Here is a 13,060-nt window from a genome sequence, read left to right as displayed (position 1 = left end):
CCCAAAAAAAAAAAAAAGAATGTTGGGAAAATCTCTACCCACACCTCAGTTTCCTCCACCTGTAAAATGGGGATGTCAGAGTTATTTACATCATATGGTTGTTGTAAGGATTGAGTAGTATGTGGGAAAAGCTCAGAAAAATGCCTTGCACTCAGTAAATGAAGTGCTTGCCGATTACGATGAAAATCTCCTTAGTACACATATTTATATAAAAATAAAACAGAGGCTTAGACCCAAACATATCCCAGGAGACTCACCCAGAACCTGGATGAGATAAGGGTTCAAACTCAGGTGTGGCAGATTCCAGAGACTGAGCTCTGAATGAACCCATGGTGACCTTCAACCCTGGCTTGTAGCAGAGGAAAACAAATACTAGCTGAAGGCCAGAGCCAAGGCCACGGCTGTGCCTGCCCAGTTACAACCCACGCTCTCTGACCTTTGCCTACTTGGGCAGCCAGTCCCACTGCTGCCTGGCATGAAGGGGCCCGGACTTTTTGGTTGTGATAGCAGTGAAAATGGGTCAAACAAATTCACCTGGGGGTTGGGTGGCTTGTTTATCACTAAGAAATCAGTGCTAAAGGTTACTAACGTCAAAAATCAGAACTCCCTTGTTTCTAAACAAACAATCCCGGTGGCTGCTGGATTGGATTTGTACTGCCAGGGCTGGGGACACAGCTCAACAATATTGTACCTGCCTAGCATCCTTGAGGCCCCGGATTCGGTCCCCAGTGCTGCAAAAACAAAAAATGTACAACAGGACACCTCCCCCCCACACACACACACACACATCCTGGGGGCTAGAGAGCCCTCGGGCAACAAGCTAGGAAACTACTCTCCAGGCTGGAGGAGAGAAGGTCAGTGATACAGACCTTTCCTAGAGGAAGCCCCTTAAGGGATGTCTGAGCTACAGGAAGACGGATCCAGTGCCCAACAATTTGATGACTCCTTTTTGACACCTGTCACCCATCTCAGAAAAGCTAGTAAAGCAGTAAACTCCACGTGCCACCCTCAAAATGCCTCTGGAGTCCAGCCAATCAACAAAATGGAAGAGACACAGCATGGGACCTCTTAGAGTACACACACAGTGAGAGAGCTCCACTGGTGAGTTTCCTCGATGTATGACTATTGATTTTGTGATGCGTTGTTCAAAAATGTGACTTTAAAACCCAATAAAATCCTTGAGGCATATCTCCGTTTTCGGTTTTTTTGTGTTTTTTTGGAGGGGGGCGCGGAGACCAGGGATTGAACTCAGGGGCATTTGCCCACTGACCTTCATTGCCAGCCCTATTTTGTATTTTGTTTTGTATTTTAGGGACAGTGTCTCACTAAGTTGCTTAGCACCTCGCTTTTGCTGAGGCTGGCTTTGAACTTGCTGAGGCTCATGTCTCAGCCTCTCAAGTCACTGGGATCACAGGTGTTCACTACTGAGCCCAGCTATATCTCTGTCTTGACTTGTCATTAAATATTGTATCCAGTATCTTTCTTGGAAAAAAAAAAAGGCATAAGTGTTGTTTTTTCTTGTTGTTTTGTTTTGTACCAGCAATTAAACACAGGGATGCTTAACCATTGAGCTACATCCCCTGCCCTTTTTATTTTTATTTTTTTAAATTTTGAAACAGGGTCTCGCTAAGTTGCTGAGGCTGGCTTTGAACTTGGAATCCTCCTGCCTCAGCCTCCTGAGTCACTGGGATTGCAGGAATGCACCACCACACCCAGCACCATCAGTTATTTTTGCACTTTTATATGCATTGGGAAGTACTTTATTGTAACTTTAATAACAAATGAACTTTGGATTAAAAAAGAAAAAGGGAGTTCCCCCTTGCAAACTCCCATAGAAGGGAGGGAATAAAGAGAGGGAGACCCTGCAAACCAAAATAATTGCTATAAACCAAGTATAAGGTCCTTGCTTACCATCTGAATGGCCATCTTAAGTGACAGCCACCATTTTAGGAAAAAGTTTTGCTTTCTTGCCCACGGGAGTTCCTGAGAAAGGCTCACCACTCTTTCATACCAACCTAACCCCTAACCCTGGCATTAGGACCCCAGGGGCTCTGATTCCTGGAACCTCCCCCATAAAAGTCCCAGAAAGCAAGCCTGTGTTGCCTCTCTCTGCTGCAGAGAGATGGCCTTTATTTGTCAGCTCTGACAAATAAACTCTTGTGTGTATCTCTGCCTGGTTTCCGTCTTTCATTTCTCACTTACCCATCTCTCATTCCTAGCTTTCCCTTCACAAAGCGCCGTGGTGCACACCTGTAATCCAGTGATTCAGGAGGCTGAAGCAGGAGAATTGCAAGTTCAAGGCCAACCCTCAGCAACTTAGTATTTATTTTTATTTCAAAATAAAAAATAAAAAGGTTTGGGGGCTGGGATTGTGGCTCAGCGGTAGAGTGCTTGCCTAGCACGGGCGGGACCCGGGTTTGATCCTCAGCACCACATAAAAATAAAGGCATTGTGTTGTGTCCATCTACACCTAAAAAATAAATATTTAAAATAAATAAATAAATAAATAAATAAAAAGGTTTGGGGGTTGTGACTCAGTGGTAGAGCACTCCTGGATTCAATCTCCAGTACAACAACAGCAAAAAAAAAAGAGAGAGAAATAATTGTTGTGAATCTTTCTTTCTTTAATCCCTGGGGAGGCACAGTGGATGTACTCCAGGCTCAAGCCCACTCAGAAGGACCTGGATTGAAGTTCTAGCTCCAGTGCCAGGTGCCATGGAACACGCCTATAATCTCAGAAATTTGGGAGGCTGGAGCAGGAGGATTTTAAATTCCAGGTCAGCCTCTGCAATTTAGTGAGACCTTGTCTCAAAGTTTTAAAAACAAATAAATAAACAAATTCTATCTCCATCCATCCTAAGTGACCTTGGGCAGGTTTCCTAAGATGGCCTCCTTTGTCTGCAAAATAAAGATAAGAGTATCTCGTTCTGAAAGCTGTCTTGAGAAGACAAAATAGGGACTAATCTTATGTATGGCCCAGTCTCAGCTCAAAAATGGAAAATGCCTTTTCTCTCTTCTAAACCCCACCTCCTCTTCAAACCTCTTCCCCCAAGATAGAATCAACAGCCCACCCCACACACACACAGTGCACAGCTGAGTCATTGAGAGGAATACTTTGTGTCCCTGGAGCTGACAGTAGTATCCAGCCAGTGGTAGGTGCTTGATCTCTTCATCTGAACTTGGTGATGCCAAAACCTGTGTGCTTACTGAGAGTTCCCAGGGACAGTGTCCACAGAGAACCTAGTACATAGGCCACCCTCAGTGACATGGTTGCATTACTACATGTTGCCCTAGCCACTTTGCAAGGTACACAACATGTGTCTTCAGCAGCCAGGGAGGTGACACAAATTAGCTGCATTAAGATAACAAGTGTAGTGAAGTCTCTCTCAGACCGGGGACTGTCCACCTCTAAGGCATTCCCACTCAACAAAACACCCTTTTCTGGCCAAATAAAACAATCTGCCCACAGGATCTGCCTCTCTGGGCATAAATTTGCCTCCATAAAAATGTTTCATGATTCACAGTACTTTTCTTACACGCTATCTCATTTGATACTTTAGCAATTGGCTGAAGAAAGTGTTGTTGACATCAGAGAAAGAAAGAAACTGAGGCTCAAACACTGATTTGTCCAAATCAAACATAGCCAGTTAGTGGATTTGCATCTACCTCCTCTGACATCTGTGGGGGCTTCTGCTTCACTTTACACCACATACTGCCTTTACTGGGCTGCTGTTTTTTTCACTTCCGCAGATTTTCTGGAACAAAAAACTGAATGCAATCACATAGTGAAACCTGCAGTTGGGTCAGGAGGATAACTTGAGTTCAGGAGTTCAGGACCAACCGTGGGCAAGACAATGAGCCTCTGTCTCAAAAAAAAAAAAAAAAAGTTTAAACTTGTATTGGGTTTATGATTGCCATGGGTCACCATTTATCTAGAGCACTCTAGAGTCCTGAGACAAGGGTCCCTGGCTTTCTTTGCAAGTAGAGGAGGAGGCCACAGGCATGGAGAGTCAGGACAGAAAGGAGCAGGGCAGCAAGAGGAGGAAGAACTCTGCCCACTAGCAACAATGAGGAAGCAGCTCCTCCTATCAATGTGAAGGATCTCTAGAGTTTATTCAGAGGGCAAGAAAAACAAGATCAACTCTTAGCAACTGGAATAAACAAGCATCTGATTTCTGGAGGCCAGTGTTGTCCAATAGAAATAAAATGTTGGGCTGGGGATGTGGCTCAAGTGGTAGCGCGCTCGCCTGTCATGCGTGCGGCCCGGGTTCGATCCTCAGCACCACATACAAACAAAGATGTTGTGTCTGCCAATAACTAACTAAATAAATAAATATTAAAAAAAAAAAGAAATAAAATGTGAGCTACATAAGTAACTTCAAATTTTCTAAGTAGTCCCATTTAAAAAGTAAAAAAGAAACTGGAGAAATTTATTTTTTTTAATCTGTTCTTTTTAGTTATACATGACAGTAGAATGTATTTTGACATACTATATGCACATGGAGTACGACTTTCCATTCTTCTGATTGTACATGATGTGGAATTACATTGGTCATGTATTTACACGTGAACATAGGAAAGATAGTAGAATGAATTAATTTTGTTGTTGTTGTTTGGTTTTATTTTGGTACTGGGGATCAGACCCAAGGGTGCTAAGCAACAACCTCAGTCCACTTATTTATTTATTCATTCATTCATTTTGAGACCTGGACTCACTAAGTTGCTGAGGCTAACTTCAAACTCATGATCTTCCTGCCTCAGTCTCCCCATTGCTGGAACTTCAGGTGTGTGCCACCGTACCCAGCTAGGAGAAATTAATCTGAGTTATTATTAGTCTAATACATTAGTCACATTAGTCTAATACATACAAGATATTTCTTCAACATGTAATCAATTAAAAATGTATTCATGTGGCGCACGCCTGTAATCCCAGCAGCTCGGGACAGGAGGATCACGAGTTCAAAGCCAGCCTCAGCAAAAAGTGAGGCACTAAACAACTCAGTGAGACCCTGTTTCTAAATAAAATACAAAGAAATAGGACTTGGGATGTGGCTCAGTAGTTGAGTGCCCTTGAGTTCAACCCCTGTATCCCCCACCAAAAAAATGTATTCATGAGCTGTTGTACATTTTACACACAAAGTTTTTGAAATGCAGTGTGCATTTTGCACTTATAGTTTCATCTCAGCTGCACTAGCCATATTTCAAGTGTACAGTAGCCACATATGGCTAGTGGCTGCCATCTTGGACAACACAAATCTACACCAAAGAAACTGCTAAAAGGTCTATATTACTGGCATAGTGGATATCAATGATGTCGTGCTCTCAAGGTCACAGAGAGCCCTCAGTTCCCACCTTACCAGTGCAATCTCAATACTTGCTTTATGGGGCCAAACTTTGCCTCCATCTGAGGGCAGCTGGGTCAGTTTCCAGCCGGTGGCTCTGCAAAGCCAACCAGAGGCCATTGTATTTGGCTCTCTGTTTTTTTGCCTTGCAACAGTGCAGTCCTCAGCATGTCCCCTTTCAAATGCCTTTTATTCTGGCGTTGTCTTCTGTGGTGCTATGATTGGTAGTGATGAGGGTGACATTTTTTATGTGCCTGAGTTCACAGAGCAAATTACATAGCATGAGTGACCTGGTGATTAATGGCTGTGTATAAAGACTAGAATCGCTACATTTGCATGTCTCTGAATAATGAGATTCTTATCTCCATTATATGGCAATGAGGTAGAAATTGATAGCATTATTAACTGTTTACACAGTAAGCACAATTTCTATTCTATCTCTGTCTGTTTCTCTCTCTCTCTTTCTCTCTTGCTCCTGGCTGGTTTCAAAGCCAACAGCTACCCCATGAGCCCTCCAACAATCCTCCCAAATAGAAGTTTTCCATAGCAAGAGATTCCATAACCTCCTCCATAAAATTTTCTGGCTGCTTGCCAGAGGTTCACTCATAGAAAATCCAATTCAACCTTGATTTCTTAGGGAAGAACCTACAATATAGATGGTGAGATTTCTGGAAGATCACACAGATAGAAAGAAAGCAAGAAAACAGGACTTTGACAAGATCCATTCTTCCTCCAATTCTTGTCCTCTGGCATCTGGCTGGATCTTTGGGATGAAGGAGTCCCATCTTCCAGTCTAATTACATATCATGCATTCTGGACATACACCCAATTTTCAGCTGAAGAGATGAAGAAAACAACTGAAATCATAATTTGATTCTCCGAACACAAAGACCTTTTCAGTTGACTATAGAAATGAACCCAAAACTAGACATCGAATGAGCAAACATCCATTTTGGCAGCAATGAAATAAATGTGTGGCAAGAGAGCTGCAGTGACGGCGGATTATTAAACAGGGGAAGAGAAGGCTGTGATTAAATGTTTATGTGGCTCTGCTCCTGGCAATGCCACATTCATCCATCAGTCATGTGGTAGTGACAGATCTGATATCAAGGTCAAGAGCAAGCTGAATTAATATCCAAAACGACCCTTTAAATAAAAATAGATACTAGTGTAATAAGCTAAAAATGCATGTGGGGGAAATTCAGCATTATATAGGGGGAAATTTCCTTCAATCAAATTCTAACACATCAGTGCTTTAGTGGTAGAATAGCAATCACAACAGCATGAAGGTTAACTGCCTCTGCATAGAAGAGGAGACCGAGGGAGGGGATTTATCAAGCGTTATGGTGGCATCAGCTTAATGTCTGTGGGAGTAAAATGCACGCATGAGCAGCTGTAATGCTCACTTCAGCTAATAAATGTGATGGCGAAACTGCCCAAAGTGGAGCATTATAATTTATTATGAGCTGAAATGAACTATTTGTTTGTGATATATCTCAAAAGTATAGAGTGACTTGAAATAGCTAGAAGGTCCCATTACCTCCTCACCCCATCAACAGGCAAAGGCCTCATGCTAAGGATAGAAGTTGCAGGTGCTTCTGGCAAGGATAAAGCAAAAGAGATCGGAATCTGATCAGCAATGGATGAAAAGGTTGTGAGGCCCCACATGTTGACCCACGCCTGTAATCCCAGCAACTTGGGAGGCTGAGGCAGGAGAATTGCAAGTTCAAGGCCAGCCTCAACACCTTAATGAGGCCCTAAGAAACTTAGCAAGACACTGTTTCAAAATAATATATAAAAAAGGCTGGGGATGTGCTCAGTGGTTAAGCACCCTGGAGTCAATCCCTGGTACCAAAAAAAAAAAATGACCATGTATCTTCAGAGTACCTGCTAGGGGTTAGGCACCAGTGCTAGATGCAGAAGTTCCAGCAAAGAACAGAACATACTGCCATCTTGGTTTTTGTTTGTTTTGTAGTACTGGGGATTGAATCCGGTGAACTCTACCACTGAGATACATCTCCAGCCCATTTTATTTTCTGAGACAGTGTCTCTCTAAGTTGCTCAGGTTGATTTTGAATTCATGTGGCTAATTTTGAACTTGAGGGGATTACAGATGGGCACCACTGGGCCAGGTTGCCATCATGGAGTTTACATCCAATATGGGGAAATGGACCCTAAACAACTAAGCAGAAGATTTGATTTTACATGATAATGCACACTTTAATGATCATTTTACGAAAAGAGAAAGCAAATGGGTGAAAGACTGGTCAGAAAAATTTTCCCTGATGAAATTAAATGAAGGAAACCTAAATATTGAGAAGTTCTGAGGGAGGGATATCCAGGCAACTGGAAGAACAAGTAGAAAGGCCTTGGGTGGGAACAAGTGGCTGTGGGTAAGAGGCAGTGAGGCAGGGGAAGATGAAGTCAAGGAGGCACATTGGGGCTGGATCACCTGCTTGGTACATAGTAATTACCAAGTAAAGACTGACTTTATGAATGAACCAAGGAACACATACCTACAAAGGCAGGTAAGTGACAGGGTTATAACCGGGATACAAAAGGATAGGCTGAAAATTTGAAACTTCAAGAGAATCACATCTGATAAGTAAGATTTTGTATTCTCTGGGAACTCACAGAAAATGAAGGTAAATTATTCAAGGCGGTGTACATTAGACCCCAAATTGCTGCAGAGGAATGTTAGGTGAAGGGAGTTAAATGCAGACTGACATCATATGGGCCAGGTTCCAGAAGGCAGGATGTGAAGTAGGCTCTGAATCACACACAGAAATGCGTTAGGTGGAACCATCAGGGAAGGGAGGGCACTCCATGAACTCAGTCTTCATTGTGCTAATCCTCTAGAGCTGCCACCTGTATTTCTAGGAGGTTATGTAAGTCCACTCTAGGCGTGTTTCCACAGGCAGGGGGAGAACCGGTCATACATGGAATACAAAAGTTGGTCAAAATTTCTTTTTTATACTTTAAGCCCAGCTTGCACCTTTGACATTCACAGGCTTCACCTTGAGGGAGGCGAGACCTACATTCAGCTGATTTTATGGAGAATTGATGAGAGCAGTGGCTGTGTAACATATATTCTAATTTTCTCACTTTTGGGAGGCTTACTCACCTGCTATTCTTGTCATTGTGGTTTTGTTCGTCTTGGCGCTGTGTTCATTCAACCCTTTTGGAAGTTATGCAGGTAAACCGAGCTCCTACTCTAAGGTCTGTAAGCTCTGAATCAAGCATTACCACTCAACCCATGGGCCCCCACTGGAAACCAGGGATCATTACCCCTCGGTACCCCACCCTGCTCTAACCAACCAAGTCCCTTCAATTCTAACTTGGTACCAGAGGTCCACTCCAGGGTCTCACTCAGCTACATCAACACCACCATCCAGTATTATTGTTTTTATTTTCTTATTTATTTATTTATTCATTTTGGTACAGGGGATTGAATTCAGGGGCACTCAACCACTGAGCCACATCCCCAACCCTATTTTGTATTTTCTTCAGAGATAGGGTCTCACTGAGTTGCCTCGTGCCTTGCCGTTGCTGTGGCTGGCTTTGAACTCGTGATCCTCCTGACTCGACGACCTCCCAAGCCCCTGGGATTACAGGTGTGAGCCACTGTACCCAGCTAGTTTTATTGTTTCATTAATTAATTAATTTATGGTACTAGGGATTGAACCCAGGGGTGTTCTTCTGCTAAGCCACATTCCCAGTCCTTTTTATTTTTTATTTTGAGACAGCGATTTCTTAAGCTTTTGAAGCTGGCCTTGAATTTATGATCCTCCTGTCTCAACCTCCCCAGTTGCTGAGATGACAGGCGTGCACCATCACACCTGGCTCATCCAGTTCTTGTTAAACCTTCCTCTCCACTCCCTCTGACCGCTCTAGCATATTACAGAGACACACCCTTCACCATTTGCCTATTTTTCCATTCTCATTTCCCTTCATGCTTCCCAAACATCCTGAAGTCAAGAAACCAAGCCACCCCAGCACATCAACAACACACACACACACACACACACACAAAACCTCAAGAAATCGGGTCATGTACAGTTCCCCCAAAGTTTCATGTGTTGGAAGTTCCATCTCTTGGTGCTTTCAGTTTTCCTGCCTAGAAAGCCCTTGCCCAGCCCTGGATAGACTCCTCTGACTCATCCTTTCAGACACAGCTCCAATAAAAACCTACTCTCGAAAGCTTTCTCTGATTTCCACTAGCAAGATAAAGCTTTTGTTTTCTTCTGCAGATCCTGCAGCACCTCAAAGTTCTATTTTAATATTTACTACCTTATTGTAATTAATAGCAGACACATGGATCTCACCTCTTGAGGACTATGTTCTGGCTATGTTTATACTCCATCCCTATAATAGCATCAGTAAATACTTGCCTTATTACAATCACCCCACCTTGTCTATGATTATACCTTATCTGTGATTTCAGTTACCTATGATCAACTGTGGTTTGAAAATATTAAATGGAAAATCCAGAAATAAACAATTCATAAGTTTTAAGCAATTTTATTATAATATATTATTATTGTTCTATTTTACTATTAGTTATTATTAATCTTTTGCAGGGGTGCGTACTGAGGATTGAACTCCGGGGAACTCAACCACTGAGCTACATCCCCAGCTCTATTTTATATTTTATTTAGAGACAGGGTCTCATTGAGTTGCTTAGCTCCTCGCTTTGCTGAAGCTTGTTTTGAACTCGCAATCCTCCCGTCTCAGCCTCTCGAGACACTGGGATTACAGGCATGTGCTACCATGCCTGGCTTTTTATTAACTTTTTACTGTGAACAAAGTTTTATTATGGAATTATATATATAGAAAAAAATGAAGTATACAAAAACCTGCTTCCTGCAGTTTCAGACATCCACAGAACATCTTAGAACTTACCCCCCTCAGATAAAGTGGGATGACTGTATGGATGAAATAAATCATGAGCTGCTTTTATGTTGTTGGTATAACATGATGTATGCCTAGTCCTTAACCACTACAAAAACAACAACAACAACAAAAACCACCACCAGACCCTGGAATTGATGTTAGACTCCCCAGAAAGGAAGTAAAAATAGAGTACAAAGAAGTCATTAACCCTCCTTCTCCCTAAGACAGTATGAATCCCAAAATTCCTTTGAAAGTTTTGCCCCATGATAATGGTGTGCAAAAGATGGCCTGGCTTTTTAAAGGTTTCTTTAGCAGTGGGTGGATGATCATGAGGTGATCCTATCTATTATGTACAATGATCCTGGCTCCTGTGGCCACTGACCAGCAAGGAAGTCCCACAGCAGTCTGTACATGTATATCACTCTATGAGTCACCTGTTCAGAAATGTTCCAGGCCCTTGGTTCAAAGCATTTGTAGCATAATGACAGGCTAAAGACCATAGTTCCAAGAATGTGTCACAAAGCAATTAGGACATTCTTGCCATTATTTTGAAATCCAGGACTCAAGGTGTGAAGGGCCAGACATCTTCAACAGCCTAAACAAGGTAGCTTCTTTATTCCAGAATAAAATGAATTCTGTTATTTGGTGAGATAGGATTTGCACTAAGGATTTTGTGAAAGGCAACTGTTTTGTGAGGACTTACTATGCTGTGGGTACTTTTCTAGGGTAGTTCATGCGTGCTATCTTATTTCTGTCTCACAATGCCCGTCTTCCAGAGCCACCCCATGTACTCTTCCTGCCTCACCTCTGGGCTCTGCTCACCAGGATGCTGCCCTCCAGCAGGCCTTGAATGTCCTCAGCCACGAACAGACCTTCATGTCCTCAGCCATCTCTTGCCTGAAGGTCTCACGCACACTATTCCCTCCACCAGAACCCCTCTCCTGTCCTCATTACCTGGCCAACTTCTGCTCACCTTTCAGTTCTCTGCTTTGCCCTCTGACTTCTAGGGAAAGCTCTTTGGCCACCCTGCCTGGATTGCAGCGGGCGGGGGTGGCGGGGGGGTCTCCCTGTATTCTCCTATAATAAATTCTTGTTTCTCTATCATGGACCTCTTGTAACAGTGGTCCACTTTATGCTTTGAATGTAGCCCTTGCTGCTCCGCCCTGGACATGTTTCTTTCTCTTCCTCTCTCCCCCTCCTGAATCTCAGGGGAAATAGGATCACCTTTCTTCCCCATTTTAGGCAGATTTTTCTGTCCTTGCGTATACACCCACCATAAGAATGAAGTAATGCAGACTTTGGGAATGGTACCAGAAGATCTCAGAAGTGACTATCTCCCAAATTAATAAGTGAATTACACCTCCAACAGAGAACACATGGAATATAGCCTTTGATTCATCTAAAAACCCCCTGTTCCTGCGGATGGGCAGAATCACAGCCTTTCAGACAGGAGTCCCCTATGTTTCTACTTTGCTAGCAAAACAATTATAAGGTCCTTGCTTAGCATCTGGATGGCCATCTTAAGTGACAGCCACCATTTTAAGGAAAAAGTTTCACTTTCCTGCCCAAGAGTTTTTCTGAGAAAGGCTCACCACTCCCTTATACCAACCCAACCCCTAACCCTGGCATTAGGACCTGCCAGGCTCTGATTCCTGAGCTCCCCCCCCCACCGCAAAAAAAGTCCCAGAGCTCAAGCCTGTGTTGCCTCTCTCTCTTATAGAGAGATGGCCTTTATTTTTCAGCTCTGACAAATAAACTCTCATGTGTATCTCTGCCTGGTCTCCGTCTTTCATTTCTTGCTTACCTGTCTTTTGTTCCTCGCTTTCCCCCTTTTTTTTGGTGCCGAAAACCGGAATCGGGTTCCCCAGTGTGCCCGCTCCCCTCTTCAAGGGTCACTGAGCATCCCGGGCCCTGATCCGGATTCCATCAGGGGACCAGGCCCTTGGTTCTGCCGAATGCCCTCTCTGCACCCACCGCCAGACATATCAGGTAAGACCCTTGTCTCTGGCCGACCTAAACAACCTACAGTCCTGGGAAGTGACCTTGATTGTCCAGTACTCCCAGGGTCACCATATGGTCGGGGGTACCCCCAGCCACAGCTTTCACAGCTATGACTGATCCCTACTGTCAACCGGGTCTATAGGTGGTCTTTTATTTGGGTCCTGGGTTTTGAGAAAAAAACACTGAGGATAATTGGGAGTTGTTCCTGGTGAGACTTCTCGGCCTTGGGTTAATCTCTTCAGGCTTCTGCCCATTCTATGGGCTTCTGCCCTAGTCCCAATCTGGTGCCCAAGTGCCTCTATGGGCTCTGCCCTGATGCTTACCCAACTGTGGTGATGACCCCTGAGCATAATTGTCCTCTCCACTGGGTGATACTAGAGACTGGGGAATGCCCCACCTCTAAACTTACCTCCCACGTCTCACCATGGGCAGCTCCTTGTCCATTCCCTCCCATAGTCCCCTAGGATGCCTCCTGGCTAAACTAGGGTCTCTCTCTCTCTCTCTCTCTCTCTCTTTCTCTCTCTCTTTCTCTCTCTCTCACCCTAGACTTAAACTCCAAAAAAATTATCTGTTTGTGCAATCAGATGTGGCCTCAATATCCTTTGGATAACAACTCTAAATGGCCACTTAATGGCACTCTAGATCCCAATATTATCAGGGATCTTTTCAACTATTATAAGCACTCGGGAAAATGAAAAGAGATATTATACATTCAGGCCTTCTCCTCTCTGTGTTCTAAGCCCTCTCTCTGCAACTCTTGCTCTCTTGCACAAGTCCTCTTAGCTCTCACCTCCCCTACACCTGCTTCCAAACGGACAGAAGAT

The sequence above is a fragment of the Marmota marmota genome, unplaced genomic scaffold (assembly GCF_001458135.2).
Source record: "Marmota marmota marmota unplaced genomic scaffold, marMar, whole genome shotgun sequence".
Lineage (NCBI taxonomy): Eukaryota > Metazoa > Chordata > Mammalia > Rodentia > Sciuridae > Marmota > Marmota marmota.
Note: the sequence above shows the minus strand (reverse complement) of the source record.